Here is a 26,096-nt window from a genome sequence, read left to right as displayed (position 1 = left end):
ACCAAACCAGAGACAGCTGGAACTAAAACTGGTTCAAAATCTGATTATATCTCCCACTTTCACTACTAAGCATCATGAGCCTTGTAAACCATTTATTGCTTTTTCATTTTCTTTCATTACTAAAATGTTCTTATTATGTCTAAAACTCTTTTCCAACAGAAATTATGAGATGGAAAAAAGAGGTTTCCTGGATAGAATCTATAAGAAACAAGTAGTACCACTTCAGGATGTTTTACATGACATTTCAGTTTCCTGCAGGCCCCTGGAGGATATACTTGCTGTATTCAGCTCATGTCACAGAGCCTGGGGGTTACAGCACATTCTGAGCAGTGGGGTATATAATTTTCTAGCCTTCTCTGATTCAGAAGCTTTGAATGAGGTCTCTTGGACCCCAAACTGAGGACAATGTTAACCACAAGCATTCTAGAGCTCAAGGTTGGTTAGAGAAATCTCTTCTTTTTGCCTCTTCTTTGTCAGCAGTCATGAACCTTCTTAACAGCTAAGTACCAAGAATCTAAATGGAAGAAAAATATTTCAGGAATGTTGAAACTTCAGGGTGGTTGTTATGACCAGATTACTACCAAATGTCAATTCAAGTACATATATACTTTTAGTGAAGTAAAACTGCATGTTTCTATAAATAAATAGCACTCAGAAAAATCCTGTTGATCCTGACAAGCACCTATGTGTGCACCATGCCATCCATCCAGATAAACACCAGTCTGCATGTCAGTATCTTTTTTGCTTGAATTATCATGTTTTTGTACAGAAGGGATATGGTACAAGAATCAATGCATAGTGCTATTTAAAAAAAGAAAGGTTTCCCTTTTCAACTAATTATTATTATAGAAATTAAGTTACCCTGTGCTAGCAATAAAAAGGCAATCTCTTTTTAGCATTTTGACAATGGATATTTTTTAAATTTAATCCAGTTCGCATTCCTTTCATGCAATATTTCCTCTTCTTACATGATATATTTTTATGGCAAATCCTATTTCTTGTTTAAGAAGAACCCTCCCAAATCCTCTGTAATTCTGCTGCTTAAACTATACCAGGGAGCAGTGAGGTTTTTTCCTAGAAAGAAGTCCTCTTACACTGACCTACAGTTTTTAAAATTAACATTGTCCAAAAGCCAACTTCACTGGATAAATATTGTCAAACAGTCACCACCAAGACAATCATGACTTCAGTCTGATCATATATATGCTGATCTGTCCCAGTATCCCACCACAGTTCATTATCAGGGCACAAAGAACTGGAGACTTCTTTGCACAGCAAACTGCAATGTACAACACAACTCTGTATGTTTGGGTGTCCAGCCTGACCAGCTGCCCACATGCACAGCTCCTGTTCTTGCTCTCTTTGCCAGACAGCAGGACGTGCAGCATTCTTCAGCTCCCAGGAGAGACAGCAGCTGTCTTCTGCAAGGCCACGGTAGGATAAGAATGATTGGTTCTCTAGGATTTCCCTCCAGCTGTGTCCCAGAACAGTCCTCTCTCCTGTTCCATAAAAACAGTAGGAAAACCTGCTGGAGAAAGAAGGGGTGAATGTAGGCAGCTATGAGATCTCTGTGAATGACAAATATAGGGAGAATGGGGATGTGGGCAGTGAAGCAGCAGAACCAAGAGATTCACTGAAAAGAGAGAGAATGCACAACCCTATCCTTCCTCTCAGGGGTCTCTGAGATCACCCAGTATGTTCCAAATCTCTAATGACTCTTTTGTAGTCCTGTAGCCCAGGCTCCTCAGTGTCTTCAACACAATGCACCATGGCAAAAGCATAGGATTCATAGAGTCACTGAACCATAGAATCCTTAAGGCTGGAAAAGCCCTCTAAGATCATCAAGCCAAAATACCAGGCTATCATTATGTTCACCATCAAAGTATATTTTACATGCCATATCCACCATTATTTTAACAGTTCCAGGGATGCTGACTTCCCTGGGCAGCCTGTTCCAATGCCTGAAAAAATTTCTGTGAAGAAATTTTCTTGATATCCAACTAAGCATCCACTGGTACAACTTGAGACCATTTCCTTTTGTTTTGTCATTTGCTACCTGGGAGAAGGGACCAACCTTCACCTCACTATACCCTCCATTCAGGGAGCTGTAGAGAGCAATAAGGTCCCCCTTGAGCATCATTTTCTCCAGGCTGAACACCCCCAGCTTCCTCAACTGCTCCTCATCAGAGCTGTGCTCCAGACCCTGTCCCAGCTCCATTGGTCTTTTCTGGACATGCTCCAACACCTCATTCTTGCAGGCAGTGCTGCACAGAGCAATCGAGGTGCCCCTGGTCACATGCTGCAGGGGCAGCCACTGTCAATCAGCGTGCCCAGCTCCTCTCCTGTGGTCCCAGAGCCACTTTCCAGCCACTCCTCCCCAAGCCTGCAGTGCTGTCTGGAGCTGTGACCCAAAACCAGGAGCAGGCACTTGGACTTGCTGAACTTCACACAACAGGCCTTGGTTCATCAACCCAGCCTGTCCAGACTCCCCTGCAGAGATTTCCTGCCCTCCAGCAGATCAACACTCCATTTTGATTGGTTTTACCTGCTGAGACGTTTAGAGCCAATTTTGAGCATGAAAAAGGAGAACATGTCACTTCATGCTGTCTTGGTACAAGCAGCACTGGCCACAGCTACTCCAGGATCTAGAGACCTCACTGGTGAAGGAGAATCACCTGGTCTTCAGAAGAAGCAACAATGGCATGGCTCCCAAAGAAGACTGACACTAAGAATCTGTTCTAAACATAAAATCACGGTACAAGAAAAAACTCCAATATTTCTATTCACTTCTATTCTACTGTTCTCCCACAAAGCATGTTTTATCTGTAGAATGCTTGCAAAACTCAATCCATACCGTGAATATGAATGTGGATATTAATGACCTTCCCAGATGAAACAGATCTGTGCTTTTTCAGAGCTGCCTACAGATGCAGGCATGTAAGTGTTTGCTCACACTAGGCTTGTTTGTTCTCACAGCAAAACCGTAACAACTTTAGATTTGCATTTTCCTAAATGCAAAATAGAGTTCTGATGCAATTCAGGTACAGAACGCCAAACACAGAGCTAATATTTATGCATGAATCCAAAGTCAGTTATGTGCTTGTTTCTGGAAAAGAGCTTCTCCTTAAGCTTACTCGATACAAAAAAAAAAAAAATGGCACTAACTGCTTTTTTGGCACAAGAACTTTTAACTATGCACCTACCACCTGCTCTGTACTAGTCATTTCTTGTCCAGTTTATTCATGGAAAAGACATTAAAAAAACACACCACTATCTATTGGTGTTTATAGCTGTGCTGTCATGGCCACCTTCAAAACAAATAACTGTGCCAGCTACCATTACATAGATCACTATTAAGACACTGAGGTTTGCCATAATGGAACATACTGAGCAATCTGTTAATCTGTGGCCTCCAGGCTCCCTTCTCATAAATGGCAAATGCTTGAGCTGTGAATTGAAGATCAGATTTGGGCATGTGCATAAAGGCATGTTCAACCTCAGTTTCAGAACCCATGTCCAAAGTTTCAGTCCTCAGACTTACCACACAGTTGACATTCAGTATGGAAAGAACCTAAATTACCTGAACATTTATTCCCTTGATACAAAACCACCCTTATTTAAATCTAATGGCTCAGACAGCAGTGGTGTCAAATCCTGAGATCAACAATCTACTCAGGGTGCAATAATACACTGACTTGCAAATACTGACTTGTTAGTGGAAAAAGTAGTAGGCATAATGCACCTTTTACTCAACAGCAGAGTAACTGTAATCATCTCCATAGGAAAGAAACATATTCAAATTATGCTTTCCTAAGTAGGACAGCCATTTAACCTTAATTTTCCCCACAAACAGGAAAGGTAAGCTAGCTTTTATGCTAGGTAGTATTCAGATGTGGTCAGTCTCTTCTAGTCATGTGGTTCCATTTTATATTAAGTTTGTAGGTATCTACAGAAATTACAGAAATTATGACTGCACAGAATGTTGATTATGGCATAAATCTACTGTTAACTGGAAGATCTGGAAGTCATTGAAGAGTTTTTATGTTGTACTATCGTCTCCAACATTAGGATATAAAGAAACCAGCCCAGTAAACGACTATGATAGTCAAAGGCTAAAGCAAAAAAATACCAGAAGTGGAGAGAAGAGTGTTTATTCAGCCTTGATAAGTGAAGGCAAAGGAGACACACCATCACTATCTACAAATGCCTGATTGGAACAAATGAAAACAGAGCCATATTCCTCTCAGAGCTGCACAGTGGATAAGAGAGCACAAACTCGGGCAGGAGCCCAGCTTGCCACCCTGTGGGGACTCTGTAATCCTCAGGGACAGCCCAGTCTCTGCAATACCACAACAAATTGCAAAGAATCATTCAAAGAATCAAATTACCAGTTCAAATAAAGACAAATATTACAAACCCTATATAATATATAAACCATGATCATAAACACACATAAAGCCCAAGCATAATTTCTCCATGCTTTGACTGTCAATACATACAGTCCAAAATGGAATACATGACTCAAAAATTTTGTTACTATTTTATGCATTAAAACTATTGTAAGATTTCAATATTACTCCATTAGTTAGCTCTGGGTGCTTCTTTCTCTCATTGACTGTGACATTTGGTTCCTGGACTTATCTTCTACAGCTACCAGCAAGTGTAAAAGGATCTACATTGCAGACTTTGCTTCACTAGAAATGTTTACTCCCTTAAAATTACTGTTGAAAAATAATTTTCTCCCTCTTAAGACTCATTGAGGCAGAATTGACTTGGAATTAATTTCTTCATCAGATTTCACAGAAAAAATAACCAGATTATTTTAAACTGTTTAACAAAGCTAAAACATAAAGCTAGTGAAAAGAGAGCACTGGGATGTTGGATTATTAATGCTCATTACACCCTTTTTCATATTATTCTGGACATTTTGCCTAGTACTCTCAATTTTACCTCAAGAAAATGATAATGCTTTTAACTTTGCATTTTCACCTGAATCTTATTGTCTTAAAAACAAATTACCTCAAATAGGAAGCTTAGGCTGACATTTCAAAAATCAGACACAGAGAACTGAGTTTTTCCCATAAAATAAATGATTACTGTAAAGCCCAACTCGAAGCCAGAGCAAAGGGCAAACATCTTTGACCAGCATTCCCTAAGACAAAGCAATACACATAACACGATGTTCCAAAACAAAACTACCGTAAATAAGCCTTGTCTCCAGAGGATGGCAGAAAAAATACGCCATATATAACACTTTTCTTTGGTCAATTAAAGCACAGCAGGTTGGGGATTAAAAATCCAAGGAGAGTGCCTGAAAAACCACCAGAGAATGGACCCTGTGGTCCAGGGCCCTGCTGCACTGTTATTCTCACAGCAGAGAGCCAGGAATACAAAGCCCAAGTTCAACATGCCATGGCTAACTTCCATTTCAAACACTAAGCAAGAGGCAATTCTCATATTCTGCCCCTGGGATAAAGCCCACTGAGAGTATTTCTCAGCCCTCATTTTTCTTTGCAGCCCTTACTTTTTGTAAGTGCTTATGTCCAGCATTGTATTGTTAAGTAAATTATGTATTTTTAGATGTCCAACAATAGTATTTTCCCACATGCATGTTAAGTGAGATTGAAAGCACGGTTCGAACCAAATCACTGTCACCTAAAACAAACTCTAACTTCTCTGAGTGTTATCCAGGGTGACACAACGAAACAAGATTCGAAAAAGAAATTATAGACTAGCATGATCATCTGCCATTCATATAAAATCTTCCTTCATATTACTTCTAGCTAATCCCCACAATCCCATATTGGATTATAGGACCCTTTTGTCAAAACCTTCAAATATAAATTGACTGCCACAGGACCAGGGAGACGAAAGTAAATGGTTGTCCTTCCTTCACTCAAGCAAAATAAGGGTTCAGGGCAGGAACAAGTGGAAAGCTTTCCACCAACTGTCAAAATAAGTCCAGAATAAAACAGAGACCAGACATGGAAAAAGCTTCAGTCAACATAGTTAAATTTGGGCAATGTGAAGGCACCTAAAATAAAAGCTTCCTACTGACTCTAACTGTAACTCTAATGGCTTATATTACAAGCAAACATCCACTACCAGAAACCTGACAGGAATATCTTATGATTATGCACGTATAAGCTAATAATATTCCCTTTGCCATGATAATAAAAGAGTCAATTCTGGATGGAAAATGATGAGACTAAAGAGACTTGACCTTGAAGAGGAAAATTGACTAAATTTAAATATTTTTCCTTATTCACAATGGAAAAAAACATGAAGTGGTGGGAAAAGTATTTAATTCTCAGAGTCCATTTGAAGGTCTACTGAGAAATAAATCACTGAGACTCATTAGAATGTCTCTCAAGCCATATCTTTTGGGAAAACACGAGGAGAAATAGTATGCTAGAGCAAAGACATCTGTAAATGTCAGACATTCAGACAAGTCAAGCTGATTAAACATAAGGTAGTTCTGTGAATCACACTACCATCATTCAACTCAATCAAGGAATTGAGCATAGGACATTTAGTGTCATATTAGATAAATTAGTTAATGTTAGAACAATCTAAACCTCTCCGCATTAGTACTTCATGTCTGATTAAATTTTAGTGATTTAAGCTTTCAGTGCTGAGCACCTAATTACACTAGGATGTCATTAGCCTCTCTGAAGAGCAAATAAAGAGCTAACTGCCATAATAAAAATCGCTGTGAAAAGATTCCCCTGATTAGCCATTCAATGCAATGAGACTCTGGTGTTTCTGTTTTGATAAACTTCAGCAGTCATTGCCAAAACTGCTTTAAATCAAAAGAAGGAGCTGTATTTCTGGTCTTCATGAACACTTTTAATTTCTTCATCCATGCCTACTGTTGATGTAAAATCCTTTCTTATCTACACTACATAAATAAAGAAATAAAATGCCATTTGTGTGTAATGATCAAAGACTTTATCACAGCTTTATTAGCAGATCACAAATAGGCAAATGAATGATGTTAATCTATACTGCTTGTGCAATTTTGAGATGAGGGAATATTTTTAATCTTTATCTTCATTTATATGTGGCTGAATGACAGTGTTTAGCCAAATTGCTACTCTGTAACTGCAAGAATCCCTAAGCATTAAATATCACTCGGGTGGACAAAAATTAATACTTCTTCAGAAAAAGCAGACTTCAAAACTCATTTTCAAAGGCTAATTATCAGAAGAGGTTCATTTGCAGTGGGGAAAGGGGACCAGATAGTAGAAGATACAGAATCCAGGCATTTCTTAGAGTGCAGAAAGTGTGTCCATACAAGAGGGCAAAAAAAATCACAATAGCTGTACTAACAAGCTTGAAAAGAAACCTTGGATTTGGGTTTGGTTGACTGTCAGTAAAAAGTCATTCTTATACAGAGGTGAGGTAAAATTTATGGTGCAGGATGAAGTTACTAAACAGCCTGGAAAAATTGCTTTACTAAAACAATTGTGAGAGGTATTCAAGCTTATTTTAAATCCTTGTTTACCATCACTTGTTGAAGGGCAGCACTTACTGTAGGTACTGTTGCTAAGTACCGTGTTTCAGTGTGAGGCACTGACAGAGGAAAAGTCACAGCTCTAAAGTTTGCTGCTTGTCTGTGGCCTGCAGAAGGCTATGCAAGTCTGAAGAAATGCAATCTTCAATTGCAGCACTTCAAAAAAACCCTGTGGATTACAAAATACATTCAGAAATGCTAAGACCTAATAAAACATATTTGAAAACAAATGAATTTAAGTAACACTTAACTGCATTTTACTACTCTCTCTGTTGTGGTATGGTGAGTGCTCTTTGATCTACTGACTAAAAAATGTAAGTCAGCTGAAGGCTTTGTTATAGTGCAGAGAGGTCCCAGTATGAGACAAGAGCAGAGTGAGGTAGGGTGGAAAGGATAAATAGAATTATTAAAGTCATCACAGAGCACCCTCAGAAGCCTACAGAACATCATGAAAGTGACTGTGGAGCCACTGAATGCCACCCAATGTAGCTTTAACCTGAGATGTACCAGAGCAAGCATCTTCCCCTTCCCTTTGCAGCCACAAATGGCCAGATTGGCCAAGGTGAGGAAAAGATTCCATTGTTGGTAGGGTACAAGGTATGAGAAAAAGCTTGGCAAGAATCTCAAAACAAAGCTTTTGAATCTGGTACACTTCTTGTACCTGTGTTATACCAACTCAGTGGACTGAAAGGATGTATTTTACATGATGTTTGTTGGTATTGCTAGCTTCCAAAAGTGATTTTTGATTGGTTAGCTTAACTAACCTTATGCATAAAGAGAAGATCTATTCAGACACTTTGTTGTCCACTGACAGTGTTTCAGAATTCCAGTGACAGATTGAAGGGTAAGTAGTCACAGAACTCTTTTGACACACGTACATGATCACAGGTAGTCAAGGTAGGGAGCACAGACTATATTTGAAGGACAGACTACTTTTACTGATTTAGTTCTACTTCATCTCTGTATAAGGATGATACTTTTTGTGAAATTACCCAAATCCAGAATCAAATATATTTGCTTATGTATCTCATATGTCTATGCCATATCTTTTAAGCAAATTAAAGAGTAAAGGCACATGTTTGATGTTTTGCTTTGGTTGTTTGGGTGTTTTTTACCATGAAAAGGACTGCTCTTAAATGTTTTCTGAATAAATCTGTATCTGCAAATAACTGATTAAATCAAATGTGCACAATCTCAGGACCACAGAGTGCATTTTTGCACCGTTATGTACTTGTGCTCCAAAGAACGCTTTTTATACTTGTTTTCTTTTTTGTCTTGGTGATTGTGGACAATATTTCCTTAGCAGGTAAGCTAAAAATCTATGAGGTTTAATATCAGCTAATGGCCCAAGTTCCAAAAAATAGAGTATGTTTGGGTCAATCTTGGCTGCTTTTGGCTGAGTACAAGCCTTACCCAGCCTAAAATGAGAAGTCCTTTCTTCATTTTGTAGCTCTGACATTCCTAACTATATCAGTATCCTCCATCTTTTACACACACAACAGACAGATTCCACTGGATTTACTTCTACAGCCTCCTCAGTTTTCCCAACAGCTCTTACTTACTCTGTATGACTAAAAGGAAAGTGCTAAACTTACAAGACGAGCGAGCTATTCTCAAATTACAGAACAAAAAATGCAGAGCCCAGTGTCTGCAATGATTGTGGTGCCATCTAGTGGAATAACAATAGTTTTACAAGCAGCGGCTGCAACCAGGTGAAAGGGTGGAAGGAGAGTTTGAATCTCTAACCGTGCCGATGTATCCATCCAGCAAGGAAAAGTACACAGCACATGAATATTTTGGAAGCTCCATGGGGTCTCTTGTGGTGGTTTCCACAAGGATTTCGGGGTGAAGGAAGAGACGAGATCCTTGACTCCATTACAGAAGGCTTGATTTATTATGTTATGATATATATATATACTACACTATACTAAAAAAGAAAAAGAAAAGAGAGTTTCCAGCAGCTGCTAAGCTAAGCTAAGAAAAGTAAAGAATGATAACACACAAGCTGGCCTTGACAGACTCCCAGAGCTAGCTCTGCTGTGACTGGTCGCTGAACCGAAACATCCACGCCAGAAGAACTGACCTGCTGCATTCCACAGAAGCAGATAACTTATTGTTTATGTCTAGTTGCTGAACTTCTCAGCTTCAGCAAGAAAATCCTAAGAGAAGATTTTTCATAAAAGAAATGTCTGTGACAGTCTCTAACAGCAATCATGTTACAGCAGTAAGTTGGTGGCAACTGAGAGAAGGATGGTTTCCATACCAAAGTGGTGTTAAGTAGCAGTACAGTTTCAAGGAAGGGACAGGGGAAAAAATCATCTGCTCTGCACCTCTCAAATATTTGTTTAAAAATGCTGCTGAAAACATCACGGAGCTGATGAATACCAAGCAATGTATTATGAAAGGATAACCTGCTTTGCTGGCTCAGTATCAGAAGTTTTCAGACCTGTAAGTCACTGCTTGAAACAGATAACTGAAAACTGACTTGAATACAGCTCAATGTGGAGTGCTTGTGCTTGGAAGAGGATTGTGCCAAGCTGATCTGGTAACTGGACTTCCAGGGAGGGAAAAAAGGACCAATTTAAAAAAAACAAAATAAAAACAAAAACAAACAACCCCACCAAAATAAAAACAAACAAACAAAATCATCATACAAACAACAAATAAACAAACCAACCAAAAAATACATTATATCAAATACTGGAGTACAATTATGGCAAGTAATGAAATAGGAATAACCCACTCAGGAACACGTTATGAGCTGCACAGGTGTCTCACTCTCCAAGGCCTGAGACTGAGGACAGCCTGCCTGTAGAGTGGAATGAGAAACAAGCTAACTAGCTCTGAAGTGCTCACATAATATATCTGCCCATGAGTTATGAGACGTGGAGCTGCTGATCCAGGAATTCCCTTCTCTTCATGTCATATTTCCAGATCTTTCATTCACCTTCTAGATTTGCCATGAATTGTGAAGCAGCACCTTGAACAACATAATTTCAATTGCAGAACCTGTGTCTGAACTGTCTGTACAGTGAGCACACAAATTCCTCCTTCCACTTATTAATTTTTAGGCAATAGTTGTTTTTATAATGCACTGAATTTTATTTCTGCTGAAATTGTTTTTCCACAAGGTGATGCACTGTCTCTTCACAAGTTTAATTTCCCATTCTTTAGGGAACATCCCAGTCTGACCATCCAGGAGGCATTTGGGGGGTCACACTCACACCAGCAGAGACTTTACTGGGACTGAGGCCCCTTCCCCACAGGTGACCCTAGTGACCTGGTAGGTGCTCCTTTCACTCCCTGCTCACTTCCCTCTCACAGTCAGACCAGGTTTCCTTACTGGCTAAAGGGTGTCTGCAGCAGAGAAGCAGAAGTACTTAAAATAATTTAACTATGATGCAAAAAAAAGCGTAACTCGAGTTGCTGCCTTGAACAAAGGGCTGCTTGGGTTTTTACCCCCTCACAGTCTGTGTGCTGCATAGTCTGGGCTCTTCCTGCTAACTCATCAGATTCTGCCATATTTTTTGTGCATCTGGTGCTCTGGCTGGGCCACAGGTCCCAGGTACCTCTGTTGTGAAATGTTTCAGCTGTTCCGTCTGAGCAGCTGAACATCCTCTTGTCCCTGGCTCCTACCATGCAGAGCTAAACATGCAGCTCTGCCGCAGCTGCACCCAGAGCTGCCTTCGCTCATTTTCTTCTCATATGGAGCTTCATGCCTTATGCTCATGTGATACAGAAGTGAGTTTTATTAAAATTATAGGTTACCACTAATCTGTCCTAGTGATTTTCCTGTCCATATTAGCAACAAAATTCTTCTTACAGACTGTGATCAAAACAGGGAGGCAATAATCTCAGATTACACAAGTGTCATCATTATAGAATGTTCTAAAGGACAGCAATTTAATAACATCTGGAGCCCTGGCAAGATAGGTTTGTACAAAAGGAGGCAGAAAAAAGTCTCCTTTTCTGATGTCCTACAAAGATTAGCTATGCAACCTGAAAATAAATATTTGCATTTCTCATTACAACTGCTTGATTTATAAAACAATCAAATAAATTCTTTTGTATACATTAATTGCTACTGCGGGAACATCAGGCTCAGAGTGTAGCTGTTCTTGCACAGCGGTGGGAGCTGTCTGCAGAAGCACATAGAGAGAAGCGAGGCTTGGCTGTGCCTGGTTTTGCAGTTGCGTGTGGATGCCCACAGAGGGAACTCACGGACAGCCCAGAGGGCAGCGGCGCCGGCACTGCCGCCGCCTCCTCCTCTGTCCTGGAGAAGCCATAGGAATTTTACTGCAGTTTACAGCCTGTACATTTGCTTTGAGGAAGCAGATTTATCAGTCCTCGCCAATGTTTTTAATTGTGGACTTACAGTAGTGTCCCCTAGTCAAAAAACAATTAGATTGGAAATGTTGCTGCTGTATCTTACTTACACAAAACTAAAGGGATTGAGGCTTGCTCATGCTCCTTGTATCTTCTCCACCTCTTTGCATCACCTTCTCCATATGAGCCAAGTGCTGAATCTTTCAGTTCAGATCCTGAGCCACTTATACCTCAGAATATTAAACAGAAAAGAAACTTAAAGGGCTATTGTGCCAAGCCCAAGACCTGTATTTAACCTCCCACTTTCCCCAGAATCTCCACAGCACAAACTGAGTTTTGAATCTCCAAACTTCTTAGTAACCATAACCAGAGGGAACGTATTTCAGAGGCTCTGCCAGGTACTTTTTGAACATATACTTGTGTTTATTTATTTTAATGTGGTTCTGTGAAAAGCAACAAAATCTCCCTAGTCCCAATCCTCTGGCTCCTTGTCAATTCAGCCAGGATACCAGAACTCCTTCTTGCTGTTTTTGCATGGCCTGTATGTTGTCCTTCTCTGTTTCAGCAAGGAAAGCTTGATACAGCCAGCTACAAACAGCTTCTAAAGCAATTTCTGCTACTCTGGAACAAATTAATAGAGATGGCATAAAACAGTAAGTTGTTTCAGCTCAAATATTCTATCCATAATAGATGGCCTTTTGACTACAGCTGTTCCTTATTCCTTCTAGGAATCTATGAAATCTTATGTGACAGAGTCCACATCAAGAAAAAAAAAGCTGACTGAATTCACTACAAGCATTATATAGTTCATTGTTGCAGACCTGAACCTCACTACATCAAGAAATTTGTTCACAATGGCTACTACTATACACAGCTTTAACAGGGTCACTGCCCTACACATTCCCACTGAACCTGCTGAGGCAAACTTCCAAACAGACAGCTTTACACACATGGAAAAGAGTGGATCAAACACACTTGCCTTTCCTCAGGCATTCCCTTTGGAAGGAACAGATGGGACTTCAGCATCTGGGTGACACATCGACACTTTCCTTTTGCTGCAAATGAATGAATGCCAAAATTAAATAGAAACAAGATGTTTACATAAATATTCAAAATCCAACTATTGAATAAGTAACACTCTACCTTCAGCATAATATAATCTAGTTATTTCTCAGACACTAACAACCCTGACTACAAACCCTACAAACATTTCTATCCTTAAAAAATCATAATATAAATTATACTTTTGAATTTAATCACCTGGGGAAACAGCAAGATTAGTGCAGCCTTTGTGTTTTTATTATAGGACAAAAACAATCCCTATCTGCAGGAGTTCGAATCTTTATTTATTTCACAGGTGCCACAGTGGGCCAGACTTGTAAAAATATTTAGGGACTGTGAGAAAACCTCCAAAATAACAGAAATTATTGTATTTATGTGAAGGTATACACAATGATGTAAACTCTCAAAAAACCTTCAGATAACTGAGTATCCCCCTACGCCATTCTCACAGGCTGTTTAAGGGCTGCAAATGTGAGGGAGTACGTAGAGAGGTAGTATATCTCATCCTTCCCAGTAAGCAGACAGAAAAGGACATTGCAGAGAAGCTTTGGCCTTCAAACAGTAATGTTTGGTCTGGGAAGGACTGATAGATGCAGCACCCATGACCTCTCCTGCACACTGCTTCAGACAAGGCTGCAGGAACAGCAAGCGCTGGGTCGGCGCGGTACTTTCTGGTTTGAAGGCACCACAGAATGAAGTGCAGAGGTTAAGGTGGACATGGAGGCCGCAGGCACACCATGCAGGGCAGCTTTTCTGCCTCAGAGATAGGCAGCTGACAGATGTTTCAAGGTTTCTTGTCTACTCTCCACAGGCACTTTTGTGGTCAGCATCTTTTCACTGCAAAGACAAGGACAGGTAGTGACGCTTAAACTCTCCCCTGAGCACAAGTACCCGGACAATTTAGGCTCACCCCATTGCTATCGCAATAGACAAAGAACTGAAATATCCCATTTGGGGACAAGTGCCTGCTTCTGAGGAACTGGATGTTTCCTAAATCATTAGTTTGAAGTGTTTAGCAAATATGCAGAGGAGGCAGCTGGAGTTTGCGGACAGATGGTTGATGTGGGTGTACATACACAGGTGCTTGCTGCTAAAAGTCAGCTGCAAACAGATAAACTCAGCTACCACACTCTTGGTTGAAAATTAGGCAGTAGAACAAAGAAAGCTATTCTTGTAATTTCCAGCACTGATTTCCAGTGGAATAGTCAAATACTTCGATTTTATTATCAGGTTACTTCACTTTTGAAGCTTTCAGGAGACCCTACATCTTGCAGAGGGCTATGTCTAGATAAATGCATTATTATCCTCTTGGCAAAGCACCTTAGTAATTCCTGTGTCAACAGAGGACATAATAGCCTGACTTCTACTTGCACATATTTTGTAGTTCCTTCGCTGTTTAAGCACCTGAGTTAACAGTATGGGTTAGTTAATAAAGAAACTTCTACTTTTTTTCAAGTCTAGACGCCTTAAAATTAAAGCAAATCCACTGTTCCTGCAAGAAGTTGAGGATTCTTGCAAGTCAGCCACAAAGATATCATTGAGAATGGTTTTGTAATCTTAAGCAAAGACTGGAAATGCAGAGCTTGGGCTGGCCAAGTCCTCAGTGATGTCTCTTTTCAGGACAGAATCAGCATTTGTTGGAATCAAATCTGGCCTTCAAATTTGTGCCATCTCACAGGCCCTATACATCACTGAAAATTATGACTCCAGCCCTAAATATGTCTTAGGTGAGCAGCCAACAGCCAAGTCTGACTGCAGTCATTGACTGAAAATTTGGAAACATAGTCTTTTTCTCTGCCACAATTCATGCATAAATGGAAATAATCAAGTTGAGAAACTCCTCATGAGACCCACACATCTAAAATATGTACAGAGTGGCAGAGATTTTAAATATGCTGGTGCTGCATATTTTCATATAATATCACACAAACTATTGAGGTGCAGTTTGAATAAGTGGATTGTACAGTAAGTTAGTACCTGACTGCACTGCAGGGGCCAAAGGTTTTTGGGAGTGATCAGCAGTACAAACTGGTGTCCAGTCAGGAGTCAGTATTTGATACTGTTTAGCATTTTTCTAATGAGCCAGACAGTGGGATAAAGAGCAGTCTCAGACATGCTCACAGTGTATTTGGGAGACCAGTCTACATACTGGAGGAAATTATTTCTACTCAGAAGGATCCAGACAGATAGGAGAGGGCAGATGATGAAAAGCTCTTTAAGTTCGAGAAAGTGAAATGCAAAGTCCTGCAGGTAGGATCAACGGTCCACACATGGGCACGGCAGAGGATGTGAGTGGAGGGAAAAGAGGACAGGATGTCTCAGAGAGGACAGGGTCAGTGGTGTGCCCTCATGGTGAAGAAGGCTGGCTGCAGGCTGGGCTGTCTCTGCAAGCACGCAGTCACTAGGATGAGGAGGAGATTGTGCTCCAGGCCACACTGCAGTGCTGATAAGCCCAAAACTGGAGGAGGCACAAGACTGAAATTGAAAGCTTGGAGTGAGTCTGGAAAACAACTTCAAGATGGTTGGGGCCTAGAATATATGATATATAAAGAGAGGCTGAAGGAGGTGTGTGAAGGATGTACAGCCTTGCGGAAGCTCAGTCTGGCTCTTCGTGCTCTCTACTGCACCCTAATGCCAAGCCACAGAGAAGGTGGGGTTTGACTGTTCTCAGGGATGGAATAAAAAGCAAAGCATACAAATTAATGGGAATTCTGTATTTATATTGCATATAAGGTACTGTCAGTTTTGGTCTCGTTGGGACCTTCCTAGATTAAAGAATGCTATTTATTGTAACTACAGTTAGCTTATATTTCAAGAAAGGTTTCATGCAAGCTCATGATAACATTCACATACAAAGGACAATTTAGTCCAGTTGGATTTATGAAGTTATCATACTTTAATTAATCTCTTGTCAAATATAACTACTACTCAACCAAATTAAAGGGCAAATCCAAAAGAATTTTTTCCTAAAAATTATGGATTCCTTCTGCAAGAAAGAGGCCTTGTTAAGCAATAATGGGCTCGTGTATAGCAATTACATCTGTATTACAAGGCTGCCATTACTTTGTGAAACAAAACAGAAAAGCCTGCTTTTAAAGCCACATCACTTATGCACAGAGAACAAAGAAGTGACGACCTTTAATATATCTCTGTTCAAAAATAACCTCCAAGACCAAGAAAACACTGCTGAGCTGTCTTACTAGGGGCTCCCATAAACTCCTCCTCAATTAGCAGAAGGAACCAGGAAAAATATCTACAACCCTTTGCTTCTCTTGACAGCTGCACAGATGTCTGGGTTACCCCTGGCACATAATGAAACGAGGTTTTGATCTTCAGCACTGGCTCTGATCATGGGTTTACTCTAACATCCTGTCTATGTGACCCATTAGAGTTACATTTCTCTCCCTCACAGCTAATACACGCCACAAGGAGCTTCCTCCTGAAATAGCAGATCTTTCCATTCAGCAACACATACACAGAGAGGAGTGCTGTACTGCTGTATTGTATAAATAGCTTCCTTAAATGCTGTTATATGCACAAGGTGTTTCACATCCAGTTCCTTCCCCTTTCCATTTATGCAGGAGCAGCAAACAACACACCATGCATGTGGTCTGTGGTGCTGACCAAAAAGACATTTTTGTTTTGCTGCTATTGGATGCTGCAGTTAGAGTGCTTCAGAACTACTCTGCATGCTGTTCCATGGAAGACAAAGCACATTGTAATCATCCCATCACGCACACAAACACACATTCTGCCTCCCTGGGCCTGCAGAGGGTCTGCTCAATACCACAGGAGCATTTCTTCCTCCTCTTCACCACCAGCTTCAGAATCCCTGCTGCAGGGTAGTAAAAGTTTCATCTTCATAGGCATTTGATTTGTAACATATACATGATTTACCATGTATCAAACCAAAGACAATTTCCTTCATGACTAGGTTTGCTTGAAGAATTTAAGTTCTGTTGCAAGAGTGCTTGTACCTAAATTCATAACCCATCTTGAAAGAGTTCTGAATTCAGTAATAGCCCCTATGAAATGAGCCTATGGAGGAAATCATGAAGCCCAAGAGCTTTGACTGACCACTCATACAAGCAGGAAGAGAGAAAATCCTCTTCCCAAAGTGTCAAACCTCCCCAAGTACATAGCATATCCCATATGTGATGTTCTGTGCTTAGGGAAGTAATGTAAAACTCTGCAAAAGCACAGTCTTTTATACATTAGTAAGAAACGTAAAGCATATCTAGATTTTCTATTGAAGCAAAAGTTCTAATGTTACCACTTTTAAGAAACTTGTTCACTGGCTTCTCAAAGAAAATGCAGTTACTGGTGCCCTCCACCAGCTCCCTATGACAAAGTCAGCTTCTCACACCCTGGTTTATTCAAAAACAGTAATTTCTGAGTTCTCATTTGGAGCAACATTTGAAAATACCCATTTAACAGCAAGAGATTTGAAACATGATCAGGCACACATTTGAACTCCATTTCACTGAAATTCAAGTGAGAAAATACTATTATGAATCCCAAGCCATCAGTCTGGCTATTTTAAGACATGCTTGTCTCCTTGTTAGTATAACAAAATTTTGTTTTCAGAAGGAGTTTCTACTTCATCTACTCCATGCATAAACTGGAAGTTTTACTTACATATATCCAGGTGAGAAGCTTCATCTTTATACCAGTTGAATACTACCTACCATAAATCAAATTATACAGAGGTCAGGCACAGGCATGTGTAGCTTCCCTACCTGTATTCAATCCTCTCTTGGACTCACTCGTGCAACAGGGACATTTCTACTGTGGCATAAATGAGGAGAACTATCTTTATTTCAGGGAAACTACTCCAGAAAAGGATAGATACCAGGAATGCTTTTTCTAGGAATGTAGAAAGGGTGGCTTTTGGGCTACTTCCACTTTTGTAAATAAAGAACATGTAGTTCTGTGCAGAAGACCTTGCAAGTATGTATGAACAGACATAAAAGGATTGAAATATTAAGGGCTAGAATAAGAAAAACAATCTGTTCCTAAAACAATCTGAGAATCTAGGAAATTCAAAATACAAATTTAGGAAAATAAATTTAATCTACTTGGTATTACTCAGCTGCAGTGGCATGACTCACATAACCCGATATTAAACTCATTGGTTACAGACTATTTAGGAAAGACAGTGGGGATATTACATGGTTTAGAGCTGCAAAGAGTTCAGAAAAACAGAACCTTGATTGTCTACTAATTCACATACAAAAGTACAAATCACAAAATGGAATAATGCTAAGACAATATAATAGACTATTGAATGGCCTAAGGAAATAAAATAGCAATCCCCTTCCTTGTTAAAATATTGAGGGAGAATGTGTTCAGCTACAGACTTTCAATTTAGGAGGTGTTGGTGCTCTACAAGTGGAAATGAAAGTAAATCAAGTAGATGTAATCACAATGATGCTTTCTCCACATGGAAATAGAATACAGTTATGATTAATATATATACTGGGTCCTCTAAAAGACCCAGTCTCTCAAAGCTGAAAACAAAAACTGAACAGAAATAGATATTTAAGTACAAAGAACAGTTAGGAATTACTTTTCCTGCTGCATGGTCTTTCCAGCAACCAAGTTCTTGAGTTAGTTGGGCATGCTTCACACGAATGTGTACTCCACCTACTCTACAGACAGTGCAGTTTCTGCCAATCTGATATGCAGGGAAATTCTTTCTTAGCTAGCCACCTGGAGGAAAAATTGATATTTAACATCTATAAGGTCTATAGTAATAACTGCACCTTGCCCAATATAAGTCCTGTAGTTGAAGCCATTTAGTAAGTATTTAGATGATGGCATTCTTTCTCTCTTTCTGCAGCTCACAGATGATGAAGAAAAATTGTCTCCTACATCCCAGGGTGATCAGTAGAAGTCCTGTAGAAACCCTGGGACCGATACAATTTGGTTTAATTACCAGAAAAAATGCTGATCAGGAATCCTTCAAATTTTTCTTGGGATGCCGGAAGAAAAAAAATACTTGAAATTGGCCAAATAAGGCTTTCTTAAATCCAAAACACTTGGGCACCAGAAAGGATAATATTGGCTAAAAACACTGACAAAAGAAGAAGGAAGTTAAAGTCAGTGAAATTCCCTGGCCACTAGAATTAAATATTAAAGGATAGAATTACTTGAACTTGCCACAGGAAAAAAAAAAAGTATTTAGCCAATAGTTATTAATTTGGTAAACTATTGAGTATGATAACCACCGATAGTCAGCAACAGAGTAATTTATACATCAATGTATAAATTCAGCATCTTTTGCTTTGAGCTTGGAGTGAAGTTGAGTCTGGAATAAGTTCCTATTCCAGTGAAAATTGCATCATTGTTGTTCAAAAAAATGGTGTTATACACTGCAAATTGCATTTCTGTGAACTTCCAAAATGTCAAGCTAACAGCAACCACAGGTAAATAAGGAAAGTCTGCTCCATCAGAAAAGTATTGGATGTTATAACACAATGAATGCAAAAAAATCTTGGCTTATGAGAGACTTGAGCTGATATATCAGAAAAAAGTATCAGAGGAGAGGAAATGGGTGTTTCTATATGCAATTAGTCCTTATGGAGGAAAATATTAAAAAAATCTTATCAATATCTAGCATTTATCAGTATAATTCATAGGAGGTGTAAATGAGATGTAAACTGATCTGTTATATAGGCCGGCTGTGTGACTTCCTAAGGATCATTTGTTTCAGCAAATGACAGAATTTAGCTGTGTTAAAGTGACATCACTAAATTCTATGCCAGATACCAAGAGACACAGCTGCCAGGTGCAGTGTTAGGGTAGGAGATGGTATCCTGGAAAGCAGCAACACTGGAAAGCACATTGGAACTCTGATGCAGTGCAAGAAGCTAAATGCAATTCACAGATGCATTAGCAGGAAACCTGAAGGTGGGAGTAGGGAAGTCATTTAATACAGAAATTGCAGAGCCTCTCACTGCAATAATCTTTGCAGATCTGGTGTCAACACTTTCTTTTAATAAGGAAGCTGACAACTTTGAAAATTTACATAGATGTCTGCAGTAGTGATTCAGTGAATTACAATAAGAGACAGAGGAAGCTCAATTTATTTTGCTTGTTCAAAAGATATTGCAAAATAGGCAGGGCAGAAAACTTTCCAGTAAGATCAGAGCATGTGAGGGCATGGTACATCATGAAAGATACAGTCTGTCCAGGGTTATGGCACATGGAAAAAATTATTGAACTCCTGACTTTTGAAAACACAACTTTTGAACCATTTATTGCTTTCTAAATTTCTGCTGGGAACTCAAAATCCACTATGAATTTTTGGCTGGAACTAATCAGAAGGCAAATTCTTCAATTCCATGCAAATATCAAAGGAAGATCTTTCTGACAGACAGTGACTCTGCAGTTCAAGAAATAAAGAAAGAGTATCCTTTGATGTAGAAGGAAAGAGTATTTTTTCTTCTGGCATAGATTTTAAAGTACACAAAATTCTACCAACCCTCTACCTTTTGAAAAGTTCCCTATCACATGTCTTGAGAAATGGAAGAAAATTTTAATGAACAGTTGGGGTATAAAAAATCAATTTGTACTCTGATAGAATATTATCTTTATAATAAATTCAGAACTTTAATTTCTAAAGAAAAAGCCCCATATTACCTTAATTAAAGAGAAGTAGTTGCAATAGCTTATCTTCTGATCCTCCAGAACATGCCATTAGTAGATGAAAAAAGCACATTTGTTTACCAAGTGAGTCCTGTTACCTTTCCTGTAATGATAAAATTCTCCCACCTGACCTGTATCATTACTTCACTGAGTTTTGGTGAGCTAAAATTACTTCCATTGCTAAAAAGGTCTTCATTTTCCCTGGAGTGGAATTAAAATGGCTATAGCAAAAGAACTGCAAAGGCATAGAGGAAGAATAAGTCACTCATTTTAGAACTTGTAAAGGAGTCCTAGGATCTTGGATTTGCAGTCAGATGCCTGGAAACATAAGTAATCATAATCCACAGGGGGAAAACAGGAGCAAGCAGTCTTTTGTGGATGCCACAAAGGAAAATCTTGTAAGAAGTACTTTCTTTCATGATTTTTCCACTCTCAGAATCTGAAAGCTAAGTCAGGAATTAATGGTTTATATTTGCTTATGTATGTCAGCAGCTGCTTATTTAATGAGCACTTTCACGAGCAATAAAAGAGTAGTGAGTACATATTCTCAGAACAACAAATTAGCTTAAATCAGAATTTTTATTTATTGGAGGCCTTTGTTTTCCACTGCAGAAATATTTGACTCATGCAGTTGATTTTTTTCAATGCAGGGAAGATATACTCCTTTGTAAAAACATGTCATGTCATTCCAGAGTACATATTATGTATGACAAATGGACCGTGTCTCTGTATACAAAACATCCATGTTTTTTTCAAACAAAATCTGAATTGACATTGCCACTGATTTTCTTTCAACAATAAGGCAGCCTGCTTTGTATGGCACAACAATTGTGAGTGATGGTGAGTCAGTCTTATGTCATGTACAGCAGCCTAAATTCTGGATTGCTTTAGTGACAAGTCAGAGTAACTCAGAGCAGTGTTCAGTTTATCATTCTTCTGTGTCTCAGAGCTTCCAGTATCTCATGAGCCTTTGAAAACCTGCTTGAATTGTTTCTGAAGAAAATGTTGCTGTAGAAATGTAAGAGTCTATGAAGGCATATTAGATGTGTCCTTGTGAGAGATTGCACAAACAAAAGAACATAAATTCTTCCTGAAACTGTATCCTGTTGGAATCCATTGTCTGATACTACAGAACCTTTTCTGTGATGACCTAAAACTGTGACTTATTTCTTTTTTGGTAGAAAGTCACAAGTTTTCTGTTGAACTATTTTTCATTTTATACTACAGTGAAGTTTCTTGATTAACAGCTTGTTATCATATTTATTGCAGTTTATCTTTTGTCCTGTGGGAGAAAAAAATACATCTGTGATCCCTTCATGCTTCTTCTAAAGCATATGGTTTTAGGTAAGCTGAAAGGGAAGAAGACATATATTAAATTTAAAAAAAAAAGTTGAACATGAAAATGTTAATTAGTAATCTTCTAAAGTGAGATAACAGGATGGTTTTCCTCTGTAGGAAATACTATAAAAGAATCTGTAAAAATTATCCGCTGAGAGTGCAATCACATGATTCCCATGGGGAAGGAAAAGGCCTGGTTGTTTAAGGTCACAGTTCAAGGGACAGAGCAGCTGATTTCTGTATCCCATCACATCTGAGAGCTTAAATTGCACTTATAAGACACTCTAAACTTATACCACAATGATAAGGTGGCTGCATGGTCAGACCACAAGACTAAGGAAAAGTAACAAGCATTTTGTATGTCAAATTTCTTCTAGGGAAAGCAAATTATTAATAATATAGTAATTATTTTTCCCCAAATTTCAGCTGAAATATATTATTTTAAGGAGCAACATTTGTGCAGCTGGCTGTGACAGCATTCTCAGAGACAATTATCTCCACTTTTCCAAATGGACCACATTAAGAAAATAGTTCCAAGTGTCAGCATTACAAAAACCTGAAGAGCTGTTCTTATATAGTAGCGGTCTGTAAAAGAATTTGGAAAAAATATGGAAGGTATGTCACAAAATTTCCTCCAAATGGATTTTAGATTACACTGAATCTTCATTTAACTATATATTATAAAGTTAAAACTGAGGACAATGTGGTGTTGTCATCAGTTGATAAATAGTTTAGAACATCTTCTTGAATAACAAAGTAAAATCATGACAGTATGTTCCCTATGAAATTTAGTGAACAAAATTAATATTTCCACTGAAAATAAACCAACATGTTCAGCATATCCATGGCTGGTGGACTGGAGTTCATTTATATGGAAGTCTCTGGCACACATTTTCCTGGACCAAAGAGACATGATGATTATTTCTGGAATCCAGCAAAGAGAAGGCAAAGGCCTGGGATGACCTCATTATCTCAGCATTGAAACCTCTGAAAGATGAAGTTCAATTCATGCTTATTCTCCTAACCTGGGACAAATTCCTACCTAACAAAAAAGAAAAAAAAAATTATTATTAATTCTTTATTTGGTATTTAAAACTTATTTATTTGATTATTTACAGTTCCTCTCTTGGCAACATAACATATTTATCAAGGCCTCTCAGAGAAAAGGAAACAGAGTAAACAGTGAATCGAGATGGTCCATGCAGGAATAGTTTGAGTCCAGCCAACATATCTCATACACTAAATGCCAATGTACATAGGCTCAAATCTGCAGTGAGCAGTGTCCTTTGCCACGCACTCTCACCTTGCTCCCATTTCCTCTGATGTGGCTGTAAGGGATAAATGAAAAGAGGAAAGAAAAAAAACCCACAACTACAACACCTGCACATGGAATGAAGGATGTTGAGGGGTCAGTTTGTGATACAATAAAAAAGTAGAGATCTTGCCTATGTAACTAGTGGGTCTGTCTGACAAAAGGTACATTAGTTTGCTGGTTTCAATTTTGTTTTTTGCGTAATTGCTATAACATTTTACTTCGTTATCTTCTGCCAATTCTCTCTCTTCCACCCTGCATAAATCCAGTGGTTAAAGTAGCACCAAGGGTGCAGAACAGATTCACACCTTTGTCCAGCTTGGAGGAAAGTTTTGATATCTTATTTGTTAGGCAAGCATCCTAAATTTTCTTCCCTACTTAAGGGACAGCAAAATAGTAGGCTGAAGTAACACAGATGAAATTCAGAAGATGTATGAGAGGAGAAAATGGAAATAACAGTCTGAAGAACTCTAATTCCCCCATTCTGTGGATGACTTGGCTGTTAACATTGCAAGGGGACAACTGACACCATGGTGACATAGACACTCATGCACTTAAACACGTTGAGCTGACCCAGAGGGCACAGTGGAAAGGCATTAATATAGAGAAAGAATGGTGCGTAGAAGATGGTCAGTGAGGACCATTTTCATTCCTTCTGTCCAGCCTCTGGATCTGGTCTTTAAGCTCTGTCTTTGCCTCTGACCTTTGAGACTCAAATCACAATTGCTTAACTGTAGGAAAAACAGAATCATTAAGAGGAAATATTTTTAACAGTGATCTAAGGAACAAAACACCACCAATGAGGAAGGACTTATCTAAAAATAAAATAATCAAACATCCTAGAATAACTTCCAGACTGTTCCATTTTATAAATGAGGACTACTGGCAGAATGTCTGCATCTCAGGGCGTGCTGTTTACTAAATTAAACATCAGTAACCTCTAGCCTGACAGAATATGAATAAGAAAGTCCAAACTGGAACACTTACTTGATATATTGTTCTACTTTATATTTTTTTCTGTGGGTGATATTGGCAGCTTTGCTTGTTCTGAAAGGAAAATTTCCAAAAGTCACTCTTGCCCTGCCAGCACAATGTTTATATTCATGCTACAACTTGTTGGCACATAATACCAAGTACTCGGAATGATTATGCAGTATTGCATTTTTTCTTAATGAATGAGGCACATTCATAGAGGATTTATACTAACCTTTAATTCGTCTCCCAAAGTTATTTTTAATTTTATTTCTGCAAAATATAGAACATTTAGTTTTCACAGCAGGATTCTGCTTACCTAACAATAGCCATCTCAAATTAGAAATTTAGTATGAGACATTTGTATAGTTTCCCTTTATAATCAGCAGTCTATCCATCTAAAAAGGTATATGAGTTGAATTTTCTTCCAACAGGTCCCATGTGTCTCCACTGTAAGTAGAGGAAGCAACTAGTTCTGAACTGCCAAAGTTGGGTGAGACAGATCCCTGACAATGGCTGGCTAATCTGTACCAAGAGAAAGCTGCAAAATACAAATTATATTCATTATCTCAGGAGAGGATGACTGATTTTCTTTCTAGAGAGTCATCAGTCTTTGTTGGGTAAATTCCTACCAAGCTAGAATTTCAGTGGGAAAAGATCTTTTTTGAGTTAATGGAGCAGTTCCTCCTGAATTCAGCTACTTTTTCAGCTGACCAAAGAAGCAAAGGCCAGCAGAATCACTTTTCCAGAAATACAACCACTGAAGTATTAGCATTATATAGAGTGAAATTGCCTATGGAGTCTTTTTGGCACTTCACAACAAAAACTGTCTCCATCACTGAGTTTAGAGAATACCAATATATTATTTTAGAAAACATATGCCTAGTCTGGATTTTTAGCTCCATAAATTACATAAGAGCAATGGGCAAGGCTGATTGTCAGATTCTTTTGTGGCAGTTCCACAAAAGTGATACCACCTGGGAAAATAGAATATTTGGAGAATAATTTATGTCTAGATGCACAGAGGCAAAGCAAGTAGGCAGTCATGTCCACCCCGCACTCTCTCCACTTCAGCTATCTGAGTTGAAATGGACATTTGGATGTGAAAACATAAATGAGTAGAACCAAATGGCCCTTTTCATGTTCATAAATAGTAGCCACCAAGTATTTTCCTGATATCCAGAGCCCATTCCCCTGTTCCTTTACAACCCAACAGAAGCTGATGACATAAACATATCCTTTTCCTAAACACTTGGGTTGTGTGTGATTTAACCTTTAACTCCCACTTGTTGTAAAAGGTTAGATGTCAAATATTTCTTGCAAGCCTTTGGCAAGGGTTTGAATGTGTTTTTGTCACTCTTCCCCTAAGTAATGTAGGCTGCAGTTGCAGAAGCATCATAGGAAGGTTTCCCTTCCCCCTATCCTTCTGGCCACTTCCTCCAAGCTCAAACAGGAAAGCAGGGACAATGCAGAGGGACCAGCCACGGGCTCACATTAAATCTGCAATTACTTGAAATGTCACTTCCTGTTTTTTAAGACCACAGAAGAATAAATGCCCTTCTGGGCTGTGCTGTGAAGCCGAGGGGCCCAGGCGTGTGCGCTGCCGGTGCTGCCGGGGCCGGGGGCAGCAGGAACACAGGGACGTGCCGCTCGGCCAAACACTCCAATGCTTCCAGAGGTGACAATCTATCTTCCTCTGGGGACTTATAAATGCTATTTGACCTGTGTAAATGGGATTTTTTTTCCCACTAAGACTGCTACTTTTCCCTTAGGAAAGAGCACTTTGATGTGGAAGGCGTTTTATACTTATTAAGAGGCCAATTTTCACTGCCAGTCTTTATGGAGTTTAATTTGTCAGAAGCCCCTGCCACTTTGTCCCTCAGAAACATCTGTGTAACTCTTTTCAGTAGATCCTGCTGA

Source organism: Geospiza fortis, unplaced genomic scaffold, assembly GCF_000277835.1.
Source record: "Geospiza fortis unplaced genomic scaffold, GeoFor_1.0 scaffold163, whole genome shotgun sequence".
Lineage (NCBI taxonomy): Eukaryota > Metazoa > Chordata > Aves > Passeriformes > Thraupidae > Geospiza > Geospiza fortis.
Note: the sequence above shows the minus strand (reverse complement) of the source record.